This window comes from Eutrigla gurnardus (assembly GCF_963514095.1).
Source record: "Eutrigla gurnardus genome assembly, chromosome: 5".
NCBI classification, from domain to species: Eukaryota; Metazoa; Chordata; class Actinopteri; order Perciformes; family Triglidae; genus Eutrigla; species Eutrigla gurnardus.
The window spans coordinates 10,300,448-10,327,714 of record NC_139919.1 but is presented as its reverse complement, the minus strand read 5'-3'; the positions used below and the strand labels follow the sequence as shown (position 1 = coordinate 10,327,714).

Here is a 27,267-nt window from a genome sequence, read left to right as displayed (position 1 = left end):
AAAAGGAGACATAATCTGTCTTGCTACTAAATAACTGGGAAGCTGAACTACACTGGAAAAGCTAAACTGATGCTTGTGTACTATAACGTAACATAATATTACATAATTATCACCCCATTTGAATAAAATGATTAAAGCTTTTGTTTCCTTCTGTATTTGCAGTCTGAATATGAGGAATATGGTATGACTCGTCCCAGATTCAGGTTGTTTGATGTGCAGGAATTGGCAATATTTCATTGTGTTTCAGACTTGGTCTTGGGAAGCAACAGAACTTGTTTTAGTTTTGCAGTGTAAGAAATTAGTGTTTTTTTATAGCTTCATTCTCCAATATTCTTGCTGATATAAAACAGTAGTGGCAGATTTTTATAGATGTTTTTATATAGATCCATAGTACAGAGTGCATATAAAAAGGAATCATGATTTGCTGCAGGAAAAACACTGTCAACATGCTTTCTAAAGCACATTTAGCCTATTGATTGTTGAAATCTATCACAAAGTTGTTGTAAAATATGGATGATCTGTTGTGTAGAAGTGTTTGTTCCATATTTGGTTGGTGTGTTTTGTTTCCACAAACAAACTAGTACCTACATGTATCTGCCTGCAGAATGTTGATAATACATCATATGGAGGAGCCTCTGTCCAAATGTAAAAGGAAATAGGCTTTAAATGAAGAAACAGGACTTCATTTTTGACAGACACACAATAAAGGCACTAAAAGTGTGTGTACCCATTGCTGTTGATTTAGACAAATGCTTTGTAACAGATTGTATGTGTTTCTTTCCACAAGGACGGCCTGCTCAAATAGCCATTCTTAAAACAAACACTGCTCGGTAAACATTCTGACTCAAGTATTATTTACTCTCAAAATGTTTGTGTTAGTGCTGCATATTTGCTTTTAAAAGTGAAATCAACTGCCCTTTATCATAATCTTGAGAAAATGTCACAAATTAGAAGTTACTGTACATCACCTCTGAAATCACCTTTGTTTAAACCAAAAACTGGCAGCACGTGTTATGGCTCACAAATTCCCAACCTGCACTTAGATGAGTTCTTTGCAAATGTACTGGAATATTGAGTTGAAAATCTGTTTTTTCTTCAGGGATGTTTGATTACATACATGTACACTATATTGCCAAAAGTATTCGCTCACCTGCCTTGACTCACATATTAAGTGACATCCGATTCTTAATCCATAGGGTTTAATATGACGTCGGTCCACCATTTGCAGTTATAACAGCTTCAACTCTTCTGGAAGGCTTTCCACAAGGTTTAGGAGTGTGTTTATATGAATTTTTGACCATTCTTCCAGAAGTGTATTAGTGAGGTCACACACTGATGTTGGACGAGAAGGCCTGGCTCTCAGTCTCCACTCTAATTCATCTGAAAGGTGTTCTATCGGGTTGAGGTCAGGACTCTGTGCAGGCCAGTCAAATTCATCCACACCAAACTCTCTCATCCATGTCTTTATGGGCCACCGGCAACCGCCAAACCCAGACTCGTCCATCAGTTTGCCAGATGGAAAAGCGTGATTCGTCACTCCAGAGAACACGTCTCCACTGCTCTAGAGTCCAGTGGCGGCATGCTTTACACCACTGCATCTGACGCTTTGCATTGCACTTGCTGATGTATGGCTTGGATGCAGTTGATCGCCATGGAAACCCATTCCATGAAGCTCTCTATGCACTGTTCTTGAGCTAATCTGAAGGCCACATGAAGTTTGGAGGATATTTAGGAGTGAGGAAATTTCACGACTGGACTTGTTACACAGGTGGCATCCTATCACAGTACCACGCTGGAATTCACTGATCTCCTGAGAGCGACCCATTCTTTCACAAATGTTTGTAGAAACAGTTTGCATGCCTCGGTGCTTGCTTTTATACACCTGTAGCCATGGAAGTCATTGGAACACCTGATTCCAATTATTTGGATGGCTGAGTGAATACTTTTGGCAATATAGTGTATGTGATTAAAGTTTTAATGTGAGCATGGCTAACTTAAACTCCAGTTGCAGTCTCTGTCTCTCAATAAGGCTAACCCTCGATGACAAATTACAAAGGACGGTAGAAACGCAGGCTCCAGATAAAAGTCAATGCTGGTTTCAAGGTTAATGAGAATCCTTGAGGGTTCAGTCAATAGATGAGTCTGGGTTTCTGAAATCCCAAATAAAACATCATCAAGACAAAATATCCAAGACCAAGGGGCAACGCTTCCAATGTCAACCGTCTGTCCTGGCTCTTCCATTGCCATATCTTCGTTTAACTTACTCATGAAAACTACAATATCCAGAGCCATTTAATCAGGCTATTCATATAACTCATTACACCTTTCCCTCATGATAATAACAATACGGGTCATTTTAACACCTGACGTTTATTAAACACTATAGAGATCTTAAATGCACATTAGGTCATTTTCTGCCAACAGGTCTCCCGTTTAAAAAGAATATCAAAAGATCGATTGAGTGGTGATGTTGCGAAGGACAGTGGGATCATGGGAGTTGTTGTCTTCTACCATTGCTTTCATTGCAGTCAGCCTCTCCCAGTTAGGATTTTTTTCAGCGTTCATAGTTCAGGAGGTTGTTATTATTAAAATGTCATCACTTCATCATTTTATCCTATTAGACATTTGTGTGAAATTGTCATAATTAGTGTATGAATACTCACAGCGAACTTTGACCACCAAATTCTAATCAGATCATCCTTAAATCCAAGTGGACTTTGTGCCAAATTTGAATAAATGCCACCAGAGGCATAACAAAAGCAACAACTTAAAAGTGTATTGTAAACATGTGGCTTGAAAGTAGATACAAAAATAATGCTGATGCATGCAATACAACGCCATTGACAGCCACCCAAATGAGAGGACTGTTGCCTTATTTCAGTTTAAAAATAGTTGGAAACAATTGAGATAATGTGAGTACACAACTCATCAATACATATACCACAGGACTAGTCATTTTGAATGAGAAAAAACATTAAGGTTGAGTTTGAGTTTTCCACAATTAATCCAAATAAGGCATTACCAGGTCAAGCCCACGGTGAGGATTTGGGCCTTGTTTCTGCTATCCTATCCTACACAGAGTTAAATTGTTCAGATAAAACAAATACACAACTCGATCCTGGCCCTGGGGACTTCTGCTCTGAAAAACAACTGGAATGCTGATTTAACAGGCAGAATAACTTGTTTTTCTTCACTCTTGAGTTCCAAGGTAAACCACATTCATGTAAATCCCTGCCCAAGGCGAGGGAAGACATGTTTTGTCTATGTGGCAACGATCTGACCGTTTTGCGGTTACACCGCAAACAACTGTTTAACTGAAATGGAAATTATAAAATGCTGGAGGGATTATATATCCCATCTGGCCTGGGAACACCTCGGGGTCCCCCCTGAAGCAGTTGGTAAGTTGCTGGGAGAGAGATGTCTGGAGTGCCCTCCTAAAACCCCAGATCAGCAGAGAAAAATGGATGGATGGGACTATAAAAAGGGTAGATGCTGATGGCAATGCTTTAGAACTGATATCTGCATTTTGTGCCAAATAATTCCTACATTTCCATCCCAAACACTTCACACTTAGTATCCAATGTTTCCCACTGAAGGTTCTAATGTTTCCCACTGAAGGTTCTTGTCACTGATAAAAAAGCTCATGAAACTGTACACCATCATGAGATACTTGGACAAACAACATGAATTGTACTTTGAAATGCTTTGATATGATTGGATCAATTGATTGATGTAGTATATTATACAGCAATAGACAAAACAAGTGGCCAATATCTAATATTTGATAGAAACTATATCAAAAATGTATTAAATAATAAATAATCTTAAATATATTAGAACTATTTTCCTTCTATTTTGTTCTCCAGAAGAGCTGCAATAACTTGACTCATTAAAAACTGAACTTTTTATCCTTGTACTCATCGTCCTAGTGGCTTTACCCAGATGATAGAGGACCCTGCCTGACAAGAGAAAATACAAAATATTGATGAGCACTTCAAGTTGAATGAGGATCCTTAGATCTGTGCTCTGTTGCTTTAGTCAATAACCAGCCTGGGTTTTTCTACACTTTTGGAGGAGATAAGAGTTAAGAGATAAGAAGTGTTGGGCTTTGCCCTTATCTCATCTTCTCATCTTTTTCCTCCTTTTCACTCTCCTCGTACTCATCTACCACTTTCACTGAGGTCGCTACCAAGGACTTCATTTACATACAGAAGTTAAATAACATCCATCCATCCATCCATCCATCCATTGTCTACCGCTTATCCTGTATTCAGGGTCACGGGGGGAAGTTAAATAACATATCAAATCTATTTATTTTAAACCAAAACATGATGATATTATTTAACTTATCCAAGTAGCCAAGTAACTTGGTTTTGTTTTCATTAATAACCGTGATCGTACAACATGAGAAAACACCCTCGAAATATATTATAGAGAATTTAGTTCTGTATGGGAATGTGATTTTGTAGGAGACAAGGTTGGTATATGACTCTGCATGTAAACATGCATTTACCCCTAGGCCTCCGCGTTTAGCTACACAATTAAATGCTAAATGAGAAATGATAGAAGCTCAACTTAGTGTTTGTTATCTGTAGTGTAGAGCATGAATGTGTTTCTAATCATCCACATTATCAATAGATGTGTGTTGTATCATGAAGAGCTGGTATTGTTGGGAGATAGACAGTACAGCAGTTTTCAGATCAGAGTGAGTTAAGAGAAAGTATTTTATAAAATGGAAGACTTTTATGGTTGTTAATTATAGCAATATATACAGCGTGTACAGTGCTGTGAAAAAGTATTTGCCCCCTTCCTGATTTCTCTGCGTTTTGCATGTTTGTCACACTTAAATGTTTCAGATCATCAAACTTATTTTAATATAAGACAAAGACAACATGAGTGAACACAAAATACAGTTTTTATAGGATTATTACATTCATTGTCAGATGTGCTGTTGGTGGACTTTTGATCTCATCCTCATGTGCTGCTTTATGAGACCTTTATCCAGCTTCACATTGCCGGACAGGTTCTATTTAAGTGTTCAGATTGAACAGGTCTGGCATTAATCGTTCCTGGGTGTATCTTTTGAAATTCAACCCAATTATAAATTAAATTTGGTATTTTGGTTGATTGAGTAACCAAGGGGGCAATTACTTTTCCACATAGGGCCGGTAGGGTTAGATCGTTTTCTCAATAAATAAGATAATTTAAAAACAGTATTTGTGTTTACTCTGGTTGTCTTTGTCTTATATTAATATTAGTTTGGTGATCTGGAACATCGAAGTGTGACAAATGTGCAAAATACAAAGAAATCAGGTATTTTTCACGGCACTATAGTCTGTATGGATTATTGTGAACCACCAAAAGCAGTGACTATATTTTTCCACCAGGGGGCAGCATTGACCAGGAATAAGGGGAAAATGTGATGAACAATTATAAATTGAGAAAACTCTCAGATGTGCTATTTTAATAGATCCCTCATTATTCTGGTAATGATTTCAGTGTTCATTTATATCAGTGAGAGTAACGCTGGAGGGGGAAAGAGGTTATTTTCTTTAACTCCCACTTGCTTTTAGTTAAATGGATCATTTAAATCTTTAAACTGTTATTAGTTCGTATCTGTTTTATCTTGTTTCCGTCTTGTTAGCCTGAAACATATTTTAGACCAGTGTGCTCAGTCCTTTTGAGTGCCATATACTGCTCATCAATAAAAACTTGTAACATTTCGATTGAAAGGACATTGTAAAAGATGTAGGTTGAAGAAAACTGGACTCACAGAAGCTGCAGAGAAAAGGAGGCCATATAAGTCAGTTCCCCAGACACTGAAAACAGAGCAAATCAAGTCTTTAGACCAAGGATCAACAAGAGATGCTGCTTTTTCTGGCTGCTTCAGGGGCGATATCTCACATGATTTGGTGGTTCCTGGGCTACAATAATTAAAGCACCCAATACATTAAATAACCCATTTATTCAGAAAAAAACTGGAGTTCTATTTCTGAACTGATTTTCCTCCGTACAGATGCAACCTACAAGTTTAATCAGATAATAAAAGGAGAAACTGGTGAGGAGACGTGGTTGTCTGCAGAAAGGTGAGGAAAGCAGAGGTGATTATAGTCTCTTTCACGGCTTGTTGCCTCTCCCAAATTGCATTTACAGGGGAATGGCACCTGGGATGATTGGTACACAACGGGAAACTCCCGCAAAGGACGAAAGGAGAAAAGTTACACTCCATCCAACTTCCAGTCTGCATTTCTGTTTTATTATCTCTAAATCCCACGCTGACTTTCTTAGATGAGAATAGATAAAAGTTTGAGAATGTTCACTCTTGAGGTGATGCAAGAAGAATTATTCTCATGTGATCCAATGGTTATCTACACCAACTTCAACTTGAGGCTTATGAATTAAATGTAAATATAAACAGAAAAAAATAGTTGAAATACAAAATCAAAACAAAACAGAGAGATCAATTAATTCACAAAATAATTGATTGTGCAAAATAAACAACTACGTACAAAAGTAGAATAAAGTATGTAGATTAGTAAGATCAGTTGTGTCTGAGTGTGTGTACATGTGGTGCAGTGTATGAAAGTATCCTAACCAAACATAACCAAACAAAATCCCTGCTTACTGCATAGGAAAGAGCGACCAAGCGCTGATCAACAGCCATCTTATATCGGGAGGAGGAGCCCTGAGATAGAATCAACTCAGGTGTGGCATTTTCTCCTGACACGCCTCCTCAATCACCTGCACAGAAATGACCAGAACAACACAAACTGGGCAGGGTCATCACAGTATCATTTATCAAATAAAATGAAATCTCTTCCTTATGCAATCAATCCATCTATCATCAGATCCCAGCTGACATTTGGCTGGAGGCAGGCTGCGTCCTGGACACGTCGGCAATCTGGCACAGGGCGGACACAGAGAGAGACAACCATTCACACTCATATTCACACCTATGGACAATTTAGGGTCAACAATGAACCTGCATGTCTTTGACTGTGGGAGGAAGCCGGAGAACCAAGAGAGAACCCACACGGAAACAGTAAAGAGAGAGTAGAGAGTAAAGAGTAGAGAGGAGAGAGAGAGAGAGAGAGAGAGAGAGAGAGAGAGAGAGAGAGAGAGAGAGAGAGAGAGAGAGAGAGAGAGGACACAAATAAAAGTCCTTGGCCAGACTCAAACCCCTACACTACTTGAGGGCCCTAAAATATGGGAGGTGGTATGAAGATGAGTGGATATTTCCTCACTCTGTGTTGTTAAGTGCATTATGTATGAGGGAGATTTTCCTGTTTTCCTTCCAATCCTTTTTTCAAGGTCACTAACCAGGTTAATATGATTGAATAAGGTCTTTGTAAGCTCAAGTGTTTTCAACAACACATTTCCAGTTAATGGAAGCAGAAGTCTGGACAATGAGAGATTCAGTGGATTTTAAACAACTTCTAACTACAGTTCAGCAGCTTGTGACCCGCTCATCTCTTTTCATCATTGCTCGCTTTTCAACTTTTTCTTATTAGCAAAATGGACAAAAGCCGCTTTATCCCATTAGTGACACAAATTTACACTGCTTCCAAATTCTTTGTTTGCTTTCCCGTAGACAGAGATGCACAGACAGGGAGGGAGGACTCCGAGAAGAAAAGCTCATGGACAAAGCACTTGTCATCCAGAGGGACATTGTTTAAAGATGTCAACATCCCAATGCTCTGTGAAGGGACATTTCTATATTTCACTCCAGGTTTGACAGAGGAAGCCAACAGGCAATTTATGTTTGCTGTCAAAAACAGTTTCATCAACACCCTCTCATATCAGCTCGACTTTCTGTCCTCCTCCTTTCTCTCACAGAGCTGACAGATTAGGAATGTCGAGGTCGACCAATGCTGTATTTATAAAGGCGGGTAGATTCATGATAGTTTTGAGCAGGTAAAAGCTGATATGCATGAAGAACTGATACTGCTGCGTTAACGTTTGAGGAGAAATAAACTGAAAATGGTTCACATATGATTTGTCATCATGTCAATCAGCTGTTCCCAGGACTGCAAAGTTCCTGTGACACAACATTAAGCTTGATTTACTACAAGATCAGTAGCCAGATAACATGTCGTGAAACTCTCAAACTTTCCAAGGATAGTAGGCTATGAGATAGTAAAGAGGTCCGTCTGTTCTTAGAACTTCTATCTTCACAAGTGGTATTATTATGCTCCATTAATGATGCTGCGTTTATGAGGAGACAAAGACAATCTTTGCTTATCTGGTCACAGGTTTGTACTCTGTATAAATTTAACCCCTTTAAACGGCTGCCATTGCCAGACACTCTGGACTAGGTTTACTAACACCATTGCACTTGAGGCGCAATTCCTTTGCAACGGGTGCGTCAAAACATGGGACGGTATTTACCAACAGGGCACACTACATTTATAACGGAACATCATGTAGTCCATTCACGCTATATTAAAATACACAAGCAAATAGAACTGCTAAAAAGTTCAGCGTGCAAAACTATGATGGTCGCATCCTGATGAGGCTCACTGGCATCTAGCACTAATGGCTGTTTAATGAACAGAGACTCCTCGTGAATGTCCAGTCTCTCTCCTCCAATAGAAGACAGTGTGACGTGAAAGACAGGAGTTGTTATCTCCCCTCCATCCAAAATCTGTTTTTAAGTCTATACTTGTTCCCTTTTTAAAAGAGAAAGCTTCTCACTATCAAGTTCTTATGATGACTCCAACATGGCCTCTGTGTTTTGCTGGGTCAAACTTAATGTGATTTCCCATGCTAATGGAATCTGAAACACAGCATTTACTTGAATTACAGCTGCATTTTATACGTCCATTTCCTTTTTCATTTGAATTTGTTAAGAGCGATAGAAAAAAAAAGTTGCTTTCAGGTCAAGTTTCCTGCCAGAAATCAACCCTGTTGTTTGATAGATATTTCATGTTATTAATAGCAGCTTTGGAAGTTGCCCCTGCTGGGTTGTTGCCATCTGCCTGCCTACTTTGATAAATTACATCAATGGCTATTTCTGTCTTGTTTGTCAGAGATGAGCAAAAAGCCGGGGAACAAAATACCCTTTCAAAGCCGTAAGCTGTAAAGTAAACTGCCTCATGTAAAGACAGAAAGGTGGACACACAGGAAAACAAACGAAACAAAAAGAAAGAATTAGTTGCTCATCTGACAATTTGGCAAGAAGAGTTGCTGACTTATAAAACAACAAAGGTCTTCACACGATTTGCATTACAACACAATATACACTGACGTTTCGGGAATCTCTTTAAAGTGCTGAATGTCATAACTCAATCAATCACCAGACTCAAGTGGCAGCAGCAACAAACTATTATATTCTAAATAATCAGAATCAAAAGGGAAGAAGTAGCTCATGCCAAACCACGTCAACATACTACATTAGTTTTAATTGTGATAAATGGTTGCCATTTTAGCAGCACTGGAAAACAGATGATGATTTCAAGAGACCATCTGGGAATCAAGCATAGCGTTGCGTTCCACAACATGGCAACATTTTAAACAATATACCAAACTGTGTACTTTATATTGCTTTTAGGTGTTTTCATACTGTATTGATCCATCTACAATGAGAAATAGTACAACAGCTCAAAACTCAGACTCCTCAATTTGCAAACAGAAGTCTGATTGTAGAGAACTCTATCAGTAAATGATTCTACTTCTCTTGATTTATTATCTTAGTAAATATTGTAAACATGAGTGTATGGTCTCAATCTACAGTTTCAAGATTTCTTCAATCCAGCATGATGTTCATTTAGTAAATGATGGTCCATTTAGAGTCAAATAGACCAGAAAGCAGGGGATGCTTTAGGGCGGGGCTACCTGGTGATTGACAGGTCGCTACCACATTGTTATCCAGTCTGCTAGTTGTCCATGTTTTTGTCTTAACTTTAACCCTTTCACGGTGTTTTCAGTTAATGAATGTTAACTGTAACATTTTGGTCGCCTTATGTTAGGTTGTACTTGGCTCTAACCTCAAAAAAACAACATGGTGACAGCCAAAATGCCAAACTCAAGGTTTCAAAACCATAGTCAAACCAATGGGTTACGTCAAGGTGACTATGTCCACTTCATACAGCCCTCATAGGTACCGATCAGCATGTTGTGCTACCGTCGGTGCCTGTTGCTAAGGGCGTACGGTTGAAAGTTTCAGAGAGGAACTCGTGCTTTTGAACTTGTTAGTGGTAGCCGGAAGCAAAACTTGCTTCCGGCTTTGCTACAGTGCAGACGCTTTTCCTCTTTGCTCTCACCCCTGCCTGCGATTTTCTGCTATTTTTTGCTATCTGCTTCTCCTCAATAAGAAACAAAGAGCAGCAGCTCCTGGATATTTACAAAACCAGTGGGATTATATTTTCTTTGAGATAAAACGGGCATTTTTCAATATTTTTACGACTTCCTCAACGCTACGTGAGGAGGCCTACCAAACAAGATAAGCCTGAGCCTGCTAAAGGTAATTAGCAGAAGATGCCTCCCTTCTCTACGGAAGATTACCATAAACTCCTACAGAAGATTTTACTGCTGGAAACAAAAATGAATCGGTTAGAAGTAAATGTAGAAGTGAATGGACTTCGTGGGAACAACACCACTCTCGCACTGACTCAAAACAGTGGACAGGAGCATGCTAGAACCCAGCTAAGTAGCAATAATGAAGCTATGAAGAAACGGGAGGATCCTGTACACGGTAATAAATCTACCAGCGATAATCCTCCCTGGAACACACTTGGTGCGAAGCCAAAGAGAAGACCATTTCCCCGTGACATGGGAGAACGGATATCTGGCAGGACCCAGCGCCCCGATATCTGTGATCTGACCGGCTGGCCTGCGTTACCATCTCCATCCAGGCACAGCGCCTCCTCAACCCCACTGCCTTGTAGGACACAGCAGCGGACAGCTGGGGAGAGGAGAGCTACCAAGAAACCTCCCCAGCAAACAACTGTTCAACTAAAGAACAGGTTTGCTCCACTGCTGCAGGACCATGGATCCCCCTCTGACTGCCTGGATAACCCCCCACCACCACGCAGCAGGGTAAGACCTGCTAACTTAAAGCCACAGAGAAAGCTAACGACAGGGCCTGAAAATCTGATTGTGGGTGACTTTTCTGTAAAAGATATGAAAAGCAGTAATAACATCAAAGTACTCTGCTTTCCGAAGGATACGGTGTCTGATTTGGCAAAAAGAATCCTGGAAATTGTGGCTGCACACCCAACTGTGAAAAATATCATTCTGCACATTGGATTTAATGACATTGAAAAACAACAATCAAGAGAGTTGAGAGAGGACTTCAACAAACTCTTTGAAACAGTCAGCTCTGTGAATGCTGAGGTTTTCATCAGTGGCCCTCTGCCCCCGACCGGGAGAGGAGCGGAGACATTCAGTAGACTGTTTTGGCTCAACAAATGGCTCTCAACTGCATCTCTTGCTCACCCAATGCATTTTATTGACAATTTCCGCTTTTTCTGGGACCGTAGGCATCTTTTTAAGACAAACGGACTTTGCCTAAATAAGCTAGGGGCAAAGCTATTCATCACCAACATGTCTTACTGCCTGCGTCATCCATCTGTCGCCAAGGACAAGAGACGAGAGGAACCAACAAAGAGGGAAGACGAAACACAGATTATCAGAAACGTCGAAGGAGGACTGAATGTGGATCCCTCCCCCACCCCCCCCCAAATCTCCATCCAGGTCTTCGTCATTCTCCCTCCCTCCAATAAACCTTTCTCTCCCCTCCTCCCCCTTGGAGTTCCAAGAGCTACCCCCACATACCCCCCGCCCTTCTCAGATTATCAACAACGTCGAAGGAGGACTGAATGTGGATCCCTCCCCCACCCCCCCCAAATCCCAATCCAGGTCTTCGTCATTCTCCCTCCCTCCAATAAACCTTTCTCTCCCCTCCTCCCCCTTGGAGTTCCAAGAGCTACCCCCACCTACCCCCCGCCCTTCTCAGATTATCAACAACATCGAAGGAGGACTGAATGTGGATCCCTCCCCCACCCCCCCCAAATCCCAATCCAGGTCTTCGTCATTCTCCCTCCCTCCAATAAACCTTTCTCTCCCCTCCTCCCCCTTGGAGTTCCAAGAGCTACCCCCACCTACCCCCCGCCCTTCTCAGATTATCAACAACGTCGAAGGAGGACTGAATGTGGATCCCTCCCCCACCCCCCCCAAATCCCAATCCAGGTCTTCGTCATTCTCCCTCCCTCCAATAAACCTTTCTCTCCCCTCCTCCCCCTTGGAATTCCAGGAGCTACCCCCACCTACCCCCCGCCCTACTCAGACCCCCTCTCCCAAAGCTGCAACTAAGTCACCAAAACCCAAGACCCCCTCTTCCAAAGCTGCAACTAAGTCACCAAAACCCAAGACCCCCTCTTCCAAAGCTGCAACTAAGTCACTAAAACCCAAGACCCCCTCTTCCAAGACTGCAACTAAGTCACTAAAATCCAAGACCCCCTCCTCCAAGACTCTTCCCTTATGGCCACCTCTTCCCTTTTGGCCACCCCCTCCCCACCCTGACAGCAGCCCTGAATATTACTGAGACAGAAAAGGGTTCAGCAGTAGACCGCATTATCAGCTGGACCCAAGGTCGCCTACATCAAAACATGGCACCTTCTGCATTCCTGTTGTGACTACTAAGAGAGTAAACATTGGGAAACTTGAACACACAGCTAACCTAAACAATCTCATTCCTGTTCTCTCAAAATCAAAGTCAACCTCAAAGCCTGTCAGTAACACCATCAGGATGGGTCTGCTAAATGTTAGGTCTCTTAATAACAAATCATTTTTAGTCAATGATTTTATTACCACTTCTAAACTTGATTTTATGTTTTTAACTGAAACATGGCTAGAACAAAATAACAGTGCAAGCATTCTGATTGAGACAGCACCCCCCAACTATAATTTTATTGATGTTTGTAGATCTGGGAAAAGAGGTGGAGGGGTTGCTGCTATATTTAAAAATACATTTCAGGGGAAACAGATGTCACTTGGTGTTTTTCCATCATTCGAATATCTTTGTGCTGTGTTGAAATGCTCTCCCAGAGTTCTCCTGTTAATTATTTACAGGCCACCTAAATATTCGTCAAATTTTTCGATGATTTTACTGAATTATTGTCTAGCATCTCCACTGATTTTGACTGCCTAGTTATAACTGGTGACTTTAATTTTCATATTGATGATTTGAATGACAAGGGTGCAAAATAACTTTTTAATATTCTAGACACATTTGACCTTTCTCAACATGTGAAAGAGGCTACTCATTGTAAGGGACACACCCTGGACCTGATTATCACAAAAGGTCTCCATGTTTCTGATGTTTTTGTGACTGATCCTTCATTGTCTGATCACTTCTGTGTTTTCTTTAATATTTCTTTCATTCCTGACACATAAACAGAATCAAATAAGGTCAAAAAGCGGTACATCAATGAAAATGCCAATGTACTCTTTAAAAATGCCATTTCCTCATTACCACCTCTAAACCCATGTCATGCTGATGATCTTGTAAACATCTTTAATTCCAAAATTCTGAATGTCATAGATGTCATTGCACCTGCTACGGTTAAAACAATTTCTGGTAAGCAAAAGGCACCCTGGAGAAAAGCTGCTGTTGTGACAGCCCAGAGAAGAGAGTGCAGGAAGGCTGAACGAATCTGGCGGAGTACTAAACTTCATATTCACCATGACATCTATAAAGAGAGCCTCTGGGCCTACAATTTAGTCTTAAAAAGTGCGAGAGAAACATACTTCTCCAGTGTTTCCCCCAGAAAATGTGTTAGTTAAGGTGGTGTCTGTCAGGGGGGGGGGGGATGATGAGCATCACATTAATAGCTACAGATACTGTAAAACACTACAACGACATATGAGTGCATGTCTTATTTTATGAAGTAAAATATAAGTTATGGGTTTACTCAACAGCTTAATAGTTCATAGAAATTCAGGTAGAAATAGGTTAACTCAGAGTTCCACAGCTTATCAAAAACAATCCTCCCCCCACAGGGGGTGTCTCCCCCCCATGTAAATGATTATTGATTTATGAATGAATTGATAGGTGGCTTATTTTTGGCATATATTAATTTCTTTTTGGCCTGGAGGCAAGGGCGTAACTTTGAGTTGAACATTGGGGGGGTTGAGATTTCCGCCTGTGAAGCAGGTGTATATATATATATCTTTGGAGACTATGGTGGGGGGACTGCGATCCTGTAGGGGGGTCCGGGGGCATGCCCCCCCGGGAGAAAATTTTAAATAATTTCATTTTAATGCATCAATTTGGTGAATTCTGAGAAACAAAATATGACATATCAATTACTGACCAATTTCTTACAAACTGCTGGTACTGATACAAATGTTGACATACTAAATGGGGTTGATGAGTTTAAGCATTCAAGAAAAGATGAAAACAAAAATGACTAAAACACAATTTGTTTATTATTATTATTATAATAATAATAATAATAATAATAATAATAATAATCATATAAGTGGGTGACTATTCCTCAGCCTTCCTTGGTGTTTTGGTTTTGACTAAAGCCTCGTTCACATACGTCGCCACTCGCCCATCTCTGAGAGACAGCTGTCAATTAATGTGAATGTGTTCTAGTGGAATGTGGTCAGGACAGGCGATGCGATGTGGTCGATCGGAGATCAAATTATTTTAACTTTCTGCGATGTGAGTGAAGCGAGTACCAATCACAATGTAGAATAGAGATGATCGACAGTTGACGTCAACAGAGAGTTCCACAGATAGTTGCCGTTTGAAGTCGCCGGCGGCAGTGAATTTTTTTTTGCCAGCGAGTAGAATTCAGCGAGAAAGCGAGTGGCGAGTAGTGGCGTATGTGAACGGGGCTATACGCACACGCACTGTCGAACTCGCCGGCTGGGGGGGGGGGGGGACAAACTAACTTTTGTTCAGTAACATGATTTGACTCGTGAGAGGTGGCACTGGAGCCCTAGCAGTAGCTACCTCCTGTTGGGAAGATACTTTTATTCTTTTGCTTTTTTTCGCGTGCTTTCTTCATACCACCGCTGATGCGGGGAGAGACCGGAGAGACAGTAGAGAAGCGCAGGTCCGGCAAGGTGGGCGAAACCAAATCTCAGAGCGGGAGGGGGCACAGACAAACGTCACTATTTTTTACTGGTAAATTGAGAAAATCTACCACACTGTTGTGATTATAATGCTTAACATTCAATATCAATAATTATGATATCAAATTGGGTGGGTTGTGGTGGCTGGTTTGGATTATTGGGTGGGTTGCAACCCACCCATCCCCCCCATAAATTACGCCATGGGCGAGCGGTCATAATAAGCTATAAATGCAGTGCATGCCCAAGCCCTTCAATAAAAATAATTGAAAATATTAATCTGGCAGTGTGTTCAATTATACAATACCTTAGTTTTACTGTTTTGGTCTTAAATCCGTGCCTAATCTGTCCCGTTTTGCTTGCGAAAAGCTGGAAAGCTGACAGCTTGTTTCGCGCATGCGCACTGTGACACCGACTAGTACAGTTACTGCTAAAGGCTGTTTACTGTAGATGAGCATTTTGAATGGCAAAAAAGCTGTCAGTGAAGCAGCTTATCTGCCAACGCGCATGCGCAAAAATGACTTGTTTGAATTGTTCAGCGGGAAACTGTCAGTGGTTCATTCATTGTGTAGCCTGGTCAAAATGGCTGAAAATATTAATTATATTCAGGCTTTGCGTTCAGTGCCGTTTTCGCGGAGACCTTTTGAGGAAAAGAAAGCTATAATTTCAAGTGGTCGGCCTACTCCTGAAGTAAATATCACAAAGACTGCAAAGAATTCCGTCCGTCACTTTCAAGCTAGCACGTATGAGAAACATAAATGGCTAGCTAGCCGACCCCCCTCCCGTCAAACGATCCGGTCTGACAGCGACATATTGCCTGTTCATTCATGAAAACCATCTCGAAACACTCTCAGTCAAACAAGGTGGGGAATGAGAAATCTGCGGCGCTACTAGCCTAGTTCGTTTTAAAAACACCGGCAGCAGCGCCTACTGATCTGAGACGTGTCACGTGAGTTACTGTAAACGCTGTGCGGAAAACCAGCTGTGGTCTGTGATTGAGGTGCAGACGGGTGAGTTTGGAGCTGACGAGAGGATCGCGCTGACGACCGTTTCGTTACATTTTTCTCATTGAAAAACTATACAACTGGCATTTAGATGATGTTCTCCATAAAAAAAACAAGTGAAATACTGTAATAACAATTCGGTTTTAGTAATCAACCGCTTACAGTGATCAAATGTACTCTGGACCAACGTGATCACTACAAGCTGTTTCCACTAACCATCCATCCATCCATCCATTGTCTACCGCTTATCCTGTATTCAGGGTCGCGGGGGGGCTGGAGCCAATCCCAGCTGTCATTGGGCGAAGGCAGGGTACACCCTGGACAGGACGCCAGTCTATCACAGGGCCGACATGTAGAGACAAACAACCATTCACGCTCACATTCACACCTACGGGCAATTTAGAGTGATCAATTAACCTATCCCCTCCACTAACCATATTATATTTTTTATTAAAAAATATAATGCCCCCCCACGGGCGCGCATGGTATTGACACTTCAGCATGACCACAGTAAACGGTCACCGCTCGCCACTGAATTACGCCTATGCCTGGAGGCCCTGCCCGGCCTGTACAATGGTAGGGGAAACACTGCGGCGAATAATGCTAGTATATGGATTTTTTTTTTTTTCTTTTTCTTTTTTTTTTAAGACGTTAGTTTAGGCGGCAGCCCTTTGTTGTTAAGGCGGCCGCCTTAACAGGAAAGCGCTGCGGGAAACCCTGCTTCTCCAATATCATAAACAACGACACTAATAAGGCGAAAACCCTATTTGCAACTGTTGACAGACTGACCAACCCCCCCAACACAAATACCAGCTAAACTCCACTCCACGCAGAAATGCAATGAGTTTGCATTCTTTTATACTAATAAAATTGAAGGCATCAGACGCGCCATCAATATCTCAAACAAAAAAGTTGGATCACCACCCTGTTCAGGCAAAAGTAACACAGCAATCATGGCAAGCTTTAATGCCATAGACTCTAAAACTCTAGTGGAAACGGTGACAAATCTAAAATCATCCACCTGCTGCCTTGATGCTTTACCTACCAACTTTTTTAAGAATGTTTTTGACTGCCTATCAATAGTCGTATTGCAAATAGTTAATAACTCCATTCAATCAGGCAATTTCCCAAAGGCCTTCAAAACTGCAGTCATTAAACCTCTTCTAAAAAAGCAGAGCCTAGATGCCTCTATTATCAACAACTACAGACCAATTTCAAATCTACCCTTCATAAGTAAAATAATTGAGAAAGTTGTCCTCCAACAACTAAATCACTTCCTGGCTTCAACTGGCTGCCACAACAACTTCCAGTCAGGATTTCGACCTTTTCATAGCACCGAGACGGCCCTTATTAAAGTTGTAAATGACATCCGTCTTAACACAGACTCTGGCAAAACTTCAATATTAATGCTATTAGACCTCAGTGCTGCATTTGACACTGTCGACCACTCAATACTCTTGGACAGGTTGGAAAACTGGGTGGGGCTCTCAGGCACAGTCTTAAGCTGGTTCAAGTCATATCTACAAGATAGGAACTATTTTGTTTCCATTGGCGACTTTGTATCAGAACCTACCAATGTAACGTGTGGAGTCCCCCAAGGTTCAATCTTGGGGCCAACTTTATTCAACATCTACATGCTCCCACTAGGACAAATCATGCAAAATAATAACATTGACCACCACTCAGCAGTCTCCTTGGCTGTGGGTAATTTAGGTAGAGGCAGATAACGGGCAAACTTACTGAAGCGGTCTACCACAGTGAGTACAACAGTCATACCCTTGGAAGGTGGGAGTCCGGAGACAAAGTCTAGAGATAGGTGGGACCACGGGCGTCGTGGTGTGGGCAATGGCTGCAGAAGCCCAGCAGGTGGCCGATTGGTGCCTTTATTCTGAGCGCACACAGGGCAGGCAGAAACGAAGGTTTGCACGTCAGTCCTCATATCTGGCCACCAAAACCGCCGGCGCAGGAATGCAAGTGTGCGGGCTGCTCCTGGATGGCACGAGAGTCTGGAGGTGTGCCCCCACTGTAACACAGATGATCTGACAGAGAGAGGTACAAATAGACAGCCCGGGGGGCCGTTACCTGGATCCGGCTGATGCTGCAGAGCCTCTCTCACCTCCCTCTCAATCTCCCAGGTGGCTGTCCCGATAACGCAGGTCTTGGGAATGATGGTGTCCGGCTCCGTCGTTGTCTCCTCCTTCTCGAACAGTCGAGACAGTGCGTCGGGCTTGATGTTCCTAGACCCCGGTCTGTAAGTGAGAGTGAAACGGAAGCGACCAAAAAACAGGGCCCACCTTGCTTGACGGGGGCTGAGGCGTTTAGCAGAACTGATGTATTCCAGGTTCTTATGGTCGGTCCAGACCACGAACGGCTGCTCCGCTCCCTCAAGCCAGTGCCGCCACTCCTCGTGAGCCAGTTTTACTGCCAGCAGTTCGCGGTTCCCAACGTCATAGTTTCTTTCTGGGGAGGATAAACGGTGAGACAGGAAGGCACATGGGTGTAGCTTATTATCCTCTGGAGACCGCTGGGACAGAACCGCCCCGACCCCCACGTCCGAGGCGTCCACCTCCACCACAAACTGCCGAGAGGTGTCTGGCTGGGTGAGGATTGGAGCCGATGTGAATCTTCTCTTCAACTCAGAGAACGCGCCCTCAGCCTCAGAGGTCCAAATGAACGGCTTAGCTGGGGAGGTGAGTGCAGTTAAGGGGGCAGCAACCCGACTGTAATTCCTGATGAAGCGTCTGTAGAAGTTTGCAAAACCCAAAAACCTCTGAAGCTGCTTCCTACTCACCGGTTCGGGCCATTCCAGGACCGCTCTCACCTTCCCTGGTTCCATCCTCACCTGACCCTGGGTGATGATGTGGCCAAGGAAAGTGATGGTGGAGGCGTGGAACTCGCACTTCTCTGCCTTGACGAACAGTCGGTTCTCCAGCAGCCACTGGAGGACCTGGCGAACATGCTGGATATGTTCTGCTTGGCTCTGAGAGAAGATTAGGATGTCATCAAGGTAGACAAAAACGAACCTGCCCAGCATGTCCCTCAATACATCATTTACTAAACACTGAAAAACAGCAGGTGCGTTTGTGAGGCCGAATGGCATTACCAGGTACTCAAAATGTCCCAGGTGTGTGTTAAAAGCGGTTTTCCACTCATCCCCCTTACGGATTCGGACCAAATGGTAGGCGTTCCGCAGATCTAGTTTGGAGAAGATGGTGGCTCCCTGGAGGGACTCAAAGGCAGAGTTCATGAGGGGGAGAGGATACTTATTCTTTACCGTAATGTCATTCAACCCTCTGAAGTCAATGCAGGGCCTGAGGGACCCATCTTTCTTACCCACGAAGAAGAACCCGGCTCCCAGAGGCGAAGAAGAGGGCCGAATGACGCCTGCTGCCAGCGAGTTGGTGATGTATTCCTCCATAGCTGCGCGCTCAGGCCGGGAGATGTTGTACAGACGACTTCGTGGAAGCGTGGATCCCGGTAACAGGTCAATAGCGCAGTCATATGGTCGGTGCGGGGGTAAGGATAAAGCCTGTTGTTTACAGAAAACCTCAGAAATCTTGCGATACTCCTCGGGAACCCCCGACAGGTCCGGCAGGTCTGGTTTGGGTCTCTGTTGAGTTGTGACAGGAGGCAAAGCAGAACGCAAACAACTGGCAAGACAGGCGGGGGTTCAAATTCTGGCAGTAGCAGTGGTCCAGTCAATGTTCGGGTTGTGCCTTATTAACCAGGAATGCCCCAAAACCAGAGGTATGTAAGGTGAGTCTATAACGAAAAATGAAATGTGTTCAAAGTGGTTACCTGACAGCTGAAGCTGTACTGGGCTTGTACGGGTGGTAACACGGGCCAGCAGTCTCCCATCAAGCGTGTTAGCCTCCAGCGGCTCCTCCAGTAGCTCCGTGGGAAGCCCCAGCTGTCTGACGAGCATGGTGTCTAAAAAACTCTCGTCGGCTCCAGAGTCAATGAGCGCCAGGAGGTCCAGTTTTTGGTCTTTCCAGCAGATGGTGGCATGCAGCTGGGTTCGAGGGCGAGACGACAAAGGTAAGGTGGCTCGGCTCGCTAGGATCCCTCCTTTTGCTAGCGAGCCCTCCGGTTTAACGGACGGCGGGGGCAGGTGGCGAGGTAATAACCGGGGTCTCCGCAGTAGAGACAGGAGTTGTTGGCTCGCCGTCGCTCCCGTTCCTCCGTGCTGAGCTGGTTCCGTCCCAGCTGCATCGGTTCGCCCTCGGGGTTCTCCTCTCGCCGCGTGGGTTCCTGTGACTGAGCTGGGCTGGGAACAGGTCGGTGCCACCTCGGAACTGGGGAATCCTCCCTCCGGCGGGGAGTGACGTCACCGCTCGTATTACGCCGCTTCTCCCTTTGGCGCTCGCGGCATCGATTGTCTATTCGGATCGAAAGGGAAATTAATTCGTCCAAATCTTTGGACACAGGGTGTGAAACTAGCTCGTCCTTAAGTAGTTCACTTAAACCATTGACAAACACGGCCTGCAGGGACGCCCCGTTCCACCCACTCTCAGCTGCCAAGGTGTGGAATCAATAGCGTATTCTGCCACGCTCCTGCGTCCTTGGCGGAGAGAGAAGAGTCTCATGGAGGCATCCTTACCTTGAACTGGATGGTCAAATACTTTACTCATCTCAGCAGTGAAGGTGTAGGTGGCGGTGGTCGGGTCCAGATTCCTCCAGCGAACCGAAGCCCACTCTAGCGCAGATCCTCGCAGCAGTCCAATCAGGTAAGCGATCCTCGCCTTCTCGGTAGCATATGTAAGCGGCTGGAGATCAAAAACAAGGCCACACTGCATGAGAAACGTTTTACATTTGCCGGGGTCCCCATCATACCTCTCCGGGGGGGAAACCCATGGCTCCCTGGCAAAATTTTGAACAAAGGGAGCGGAAGGAGCGGCTGGAGCGGCGGCTGGAACTGGAGGTGGATTCATAAGTGCGCCCTGGAGAGTTATCATGTTGGTGGACAGGTTCTGGAGCTGTCCCATAATCTCCTGGAGTGCGGAGCTGTGTTGGTCCAGGATCGCTGCCTGCGTGGCCACGGCATGGCGGACCGGCTCTAAGTCCGCTGAGTCCATACTGGCCGGATCGTTCTGTCAGGGTCTGGGGCCAGGGACTCAAACGCCGACTAGAGTTAGTTGGAACACGTGTGGTTTATTGGAAATGTGCAAACAACAGTGGTGACGTGGCTGTATCCTTTGTGGCGCCGGGAGTGATGGTGTGACTCGGGATCAGGCTTTGGCTCCAGGTTGTAGTCGGCGGGTGACCGGTTCAGGCTCGGGGCTGGTGGTCTGTGATGAGGCAGAGAACAGGTAAGTAGGGTATTCAGAAAAAACACGAGAACTAGTTCAGGTGCGGCTGGCGTCTTCTCACTGTGACTGATTCAACAATCCGGCGAGGTCTGGAAGGTTGGTCTGGGTATAAGTAGGCGCGCTGATCGGTTGATGAGCTGCAGGTGTGCCGACCGGAGCTCCAGCGACCACGCCCACCAGCGGCTTCCAGAGGGAGAGAGAGGAGGAGCAAAACACAGAGACAAACACCAAACCAAACACACCAAGCACACCAAAGACAAAACATCACAAACATACATACACACACTGGGTAGGAGGTCCTGATCATGGCCCGTGGGACGTGACAGAAAACTTTTATGTTCACCATAGCTTTCTGCTAAATCTTTTAATGTCTGCACTGTTTTTAATTATTGCAAATATGTTTTTATTCTCCTTTCTTTCTGTAATGCATTTTTAAATGTTTTATTATTTTCTTTTAATTCTTCTATTTTTTTTTTCTTCTCACTTTGTTTTATGATGTGAAGCACTTTGAGTCTGCCTTGTGTATGAAATGTGCTATACAAATAAAGTTGCCTTGCCTTGCCTTGCCTACTGTGATGGACTTTGATGGCAAAAATCAAGGTGTGATTCAATGACTCCAGACATTGTGCAGGAATGGACCGAGTGACTCATTGAGCCTTTACACATTACCAACATGAACCATTTAGTATATTTCAAAATATATTGAAGAAGTGTTGGAGGATTCTTTGCAGATTTGTTGAACAGGACCACTGGAGGATGAATACTGTTTAACCTCTAGGATAATTACTGGTGAGCAAGGCCAGAGATTCAATAGAACATGACAGATCATATTTTACACGAGGCAAACCCCACCAAAAAGTTATATGCAGAGTGAATTGCATTGTATATTGCCTTTCTTGTGCATTAGCATAATAATAATAATAATAATGCAGCTCTTGAACAGAAAAGACCGCTATTATACATAAATGGTGGAGGGAAAGCGAGAAGGCAGACGTTAATGAGAGAGGAGCTGTCTCATTACCTCCTCTTTATGCAGAAAGTGAATAACTACAGTAGAAACATGCACATGGGTGAAACACAAACTACAAACAAGACAAAGATAAAGCAAGAAGGGGGGCTGAAACAGTACTGAGAATTGATGAAGAAGAGAGACCTGACCTGGTCATTTAGCAAGCAGCTAAACGGAGAATCCAATAAAAATAACAATACTTAATGGGTTTTGTTCAGTGGTCAGCAGCTGCAAGTTTCCCTTCTTAAGCTTAAAACAAGTCGCTGTTACTCGTTTCAAAATGTAAAAAATTGTTATTTGGATTTTAAATAATGATAAGCGGTAGACGATGGATGGATGGATGGATGGATGGATGGATCGTTACAGAGAGCAATGCCATAGGAATGAGAATAGGGGGGAATGGTCGGGAAGACAATTGAAACTATAAAGTCCTTCCATATTCTACCAGAAGTTGAGTGAATTGACTCATGTTTTCACTGTCTCCGTTTCCCTCTTTATACTCAGGGACACAGTTACCAGACGTCGCACATCGTACAAAAATCACATTTCCTCCGGTAAAAGTTGTGAAAGCTCATTCAGTATGGGCACATCTTCAGTTAGGAAGAATGCCTGTAGGGTCACTTAAGTGTGACTTTATTTTCCTCCACATCTGCAATGTGAATGAATGACTGTCAGGCACATCTGGCAGCAGAGGTTCTCTCTTCCATCAATAATACATATAACATAAAAATTAACTAGCTGATTCTGCAAGAATGGAAAAAAGAACACTAAGAAGAGAAAGGTTCAACAGCTCTGCTGTCTCTTTTCTCTATTATCACCAGGAGCACAGGATTTTGTTTTGCTCAGCCATTGGCATGAATGACTTAAACAGGTGTTGAGTAGACTTCAGCCCAAGAGCATCACTTTCCAATAACCTCTTAAGCAGAACACATTTCTTCTTTCCACTTGGGGGGTTAATCCATCTGGAGTATTCATGAAGTACATTGGTGTTCTTCACTCAATATCAGCCATTTTTGGTCATCACAAGCCTCCTATCTGCAGCACCTTAAAGTTTTTGCCAATTTGCATGGACTCATAACGTTTTCAGAAAGCAGGCTCTCCCTGGTATTCTTGAAAGCTGAGTGTTATCATCATCATCATCATCTCCTCAAGCAACCTGTGCTGCCCAGAGCGAAACCACCATCTTACTGCTAACCGTGTTAGGGCTGTTCGATTTTGCCCAAAAATTAAATCCAGATTTTCTTCTCTCAAAATCCGATTTTCGATTATTTTGTGAAATGACAAAAGGCAAAGAAATTATTTCAAATATGCTGTTTTTTATTGAACATTTTGCTAATAATTTCCCCATTGGGATTTGAGTGCAAACCTTTAGAGCTTAGTTCGGGCCCAGAAATTCAAGTCCGACCCTACCCGAGCCCGTTCTGTCCGAACCCGGACCGGCCCAACACATTAACTGTAATTAAGAGCCCGAGCCCGATTTCAACCTGACAATTATTTTTAATGCATGAGGCTGCATATCCGTGGGAAGTGGGGGTGCGGCTGCACCAAGCTCAGTCACAAAAATATAGGCTACAAATAATTTTATAGGCTACATTAGTGCCGCGATAATGATATGACTGGACAAAGCCGACACGTATGTTATCGCCTTATTCTCCCACTATATTCACTTGAAATGATCCCGTACCTCGGACTTTCCTGATGACTTGCTCAACGTTAATTGTCCTGTTTTTAATCCATGTTGCACTTTAGCATACCTCCTTTCTTTGATTTAGCTGCACAGAGCGGAACCGTTATGAATGATGCGTGCGCACTATGTGTAGCGTCTTTTTTTTTTCTTTGTACACATTTCTTACGTAGACCTACTCTGCTAAACATATAACCAATAATATTTAATGTTTATGCCTAGCCTTCTCCTCAGATTAGGCCAATGGAGCAATGAAAAAAAAACAAGGTCGGGCCGGGTTTGGGTCGGGCAGAGAAGCTAACTCTACAAACCTTGCTCTTATTAAACAACAAATTCCTTTAAGGGATTAATATAAAGAACAATTGTTCATGTTATCTTCTTGTAGACCTCTTGTAAACAAAAAAAAACAATCCCTTTGGGATTAAGAGAAAAACCTCACTTTCACATGTACCTTAAACCATTAAACAAAAATGAATGAATAAGTGCAGAACTTTAACTTTTTGGAAAATCGATTTTATGATTTTCACGTTTTTTAACATCGTCCTAACTACACAAGATTTCACGATTATGATTTAAAATCGATGAATCGAACAGGCCTAAACTGTGTATGCAACCACTTCCCCTCCAAACTTCCCTTTGCATTCAGGTTGAACATACCTCAATGACTGACATCAATAAAATATTATGAATGATGATTATATCTTGTAAAAGGCTTATGACAGATTCACTGGGCGCAGAAGTGCCGCAAAGAGTCACAATTTCCAGAGGTCCACGGCCGGCTTGTGATCTTCAGCCATCATTTCAGGATCTGGTCTCTCACCCACTGCAGCAGCAGCACATGTAGACAAATGGTTCTCTCCATGCCACCCACCGGGTGAGTAAGCGAGAAGCCTCCGGCCAAGGGGCAGCGTTCATCTGCATGCACCACCCGTCCTGCACACAGAGCAGGCCAAAAACTGGCAAAGCCCCACCCCTAGAGGGCCCTTGGTGAAGAAAGGGCACAAGAATTGTCAGTGAGCCAGTAAATACAGGAACTGTCCGTTTCACAACCATCTATTCATATAATTAATATATATAATGTCATTAGATGGAAACATGTTACACTATAAAGTTTGTTTATTTCGGGGCTTGTCTGACCTTTAGTCACTTGGTATTTAATTGCACACGCTGTTAGTTATTTGTTTAACCCCTTTTTCCTTAGTGTTTATAATCTACACTGAGGTCACACCCAATAACAATAACACAGGTCCTAGGTGCTCAGCTAAAGATGGTGAATTCGCTGTGGTTCTTCTCTACCGAATTATGCAAGGGACTTTTATCACTTGAGTGAGAAGAAAAACAAACAAAAAAGATGTCATGTAAAGAGGGTGCTGCCTCCACTGAAAACTTCCTATGCTATGCTCTAGCAAAAATTATGTAAGCTCTCAGAAATCAAGTAAATACAGTTTACTCTGAAAGAATGTTAAGGAACAATATGTAAAGGTAGGACACAAACATGTATTTGACTTTAAACCTTTTTAGATGTTTTGAATAATACCTTTAAAAAAGGAGAAATCCTTCCGAGATGGATAAGTATAAGAAAACAACAAACAACAACACTTCCTGTACCAATGCATTTTCACAGTTCACATAGAAATAAAGAGAAGTGATAATGCTACCAATAAAATCTAACCCAAGCGCTTACCGTGCTTAAGCCAGCCGCAACTCCGATCTCCGTGGTCAAATAAGCCACACTTAACTTTCGAGTGTACAAGTATTCTCAGCATTACGGCAAATGCGGAGAAACATCGTATTACTTCCGGTTTTCAAAATAAAGGTATTTAGAACAGTAAGCTATGTATCAAACCTACATTGAAAATAAAATGTTACATTAAAGTGTTTCATGCGCATATGATGAATAAAAAACACTTATTATCATTTGTTTTACTGCACCAATGTGGAGAAATGCCAAAATAAAAGTCCCATATTTATACCAGCAGATTGCATGCTTTCTTATATTTGACGTACTGTAAAAAGACATTACTCCATTATTCCTGGCCATGGGTGGTATATTTGACTTCTACACATAGAAGACTACAACTATACTTGTTACAAGTATTTTACTGCACCAATGTGGATAAATTCAAGTATAAAAGTCCCATATTTATACCTGGAGATTGCATATTTGACCACATTTGACTTACTGTAAAAATACTTTGCTTAATAATTCCTGGCTATGGGTGGTATATTTGACTTCTACACATAATTGACTACAAGCATGTTTAATGTGAAGCATTTTTACTGCACCAATGTGGAGAAATTCAAGTATAAAAGTCCCATATTGATACCTGGAGATTGCATCTTTGACCATATTTGAGCTACTGTAAAAACACTTTGCTTAATAATTCCTGGCTATGGGTGGTATATTTGACTTCTACACATAATTGACTACAAGCATGTTTAATGTGAAGCATTTTTACTGTACCAATGTGGAGAAATTCAAGTATAAAAGTCCCATATTGATACCTGGAGATTGCATATTTGACCACATTTGACTTACTGTAAAAACACTTTGCTTAATAATTCCTGGCTATAGGTGGTATATTTGACTTCTACACATAGAAGACTACAACTATACTTTAAATCAAGCATTTTTACTGCACCAATGTGGAGAAATTCAAGTATAAATGTCCCGGAGATTGCATCTTTGACCATATTTGACTTAGTGTAAAAACACTTTGCTTAATAATTCCTGGCTATGGGTGGTATATTTGACTTCTAGATATAATTGACTACAACTATACTTTAATATCAAGCATTTTTACTGCACCAATGTGGTTTAAATCCATCATTAAAAGTCTCATATTTATACCTGAGATTGCATCTTTGACCATATTTGACTTACTGTAAAAACACTTTGCTCAATAATTCCTGGCTATGGGTGGTATATGTGACTTCTACACATAATTGACTACAACTATACTTTAATATCAAGCATTTTTACTGCACCAATGTGGATAAATCCATCATTAAAAGTCTCATATTTATACCTGGAGATTGCATATTTGACCATATTTCAGGTGCTGTAAAAACACATTGCTCAATATTTCCTGGCTATGGGTGATATACCGTATCTGATTTCTACACATTTCAGAGTAAAAATGTATAAAAATGTTTTTGGTAAATTAATAAATGTAT

At 42.4% G+C, this 27,267-nt stretch overlaps 1 long non-coding RNA gene across 1 annotated transcript in view; it reads right to left on the bottom strand.

The window, feature by feature from the left end:
• Positions 1 to 16,650: 16,650 nt before the first annotated feature.
• Positions 16,651 to 27,267, bottom strand: part of LOC311013634 — a 377,991-nt gene continuing 367,374 nt past the window's right edge. Inside the window, exon 3 of the long non-coding RNA XR_014597174.1 lies at positions 16,651 to 16,808. This is a non-coding gene — a long non-coding RNA (uncharacterized lncRNA). The remainder of the gene's footprint in view (positions 16,809 to 27,267) is intronic.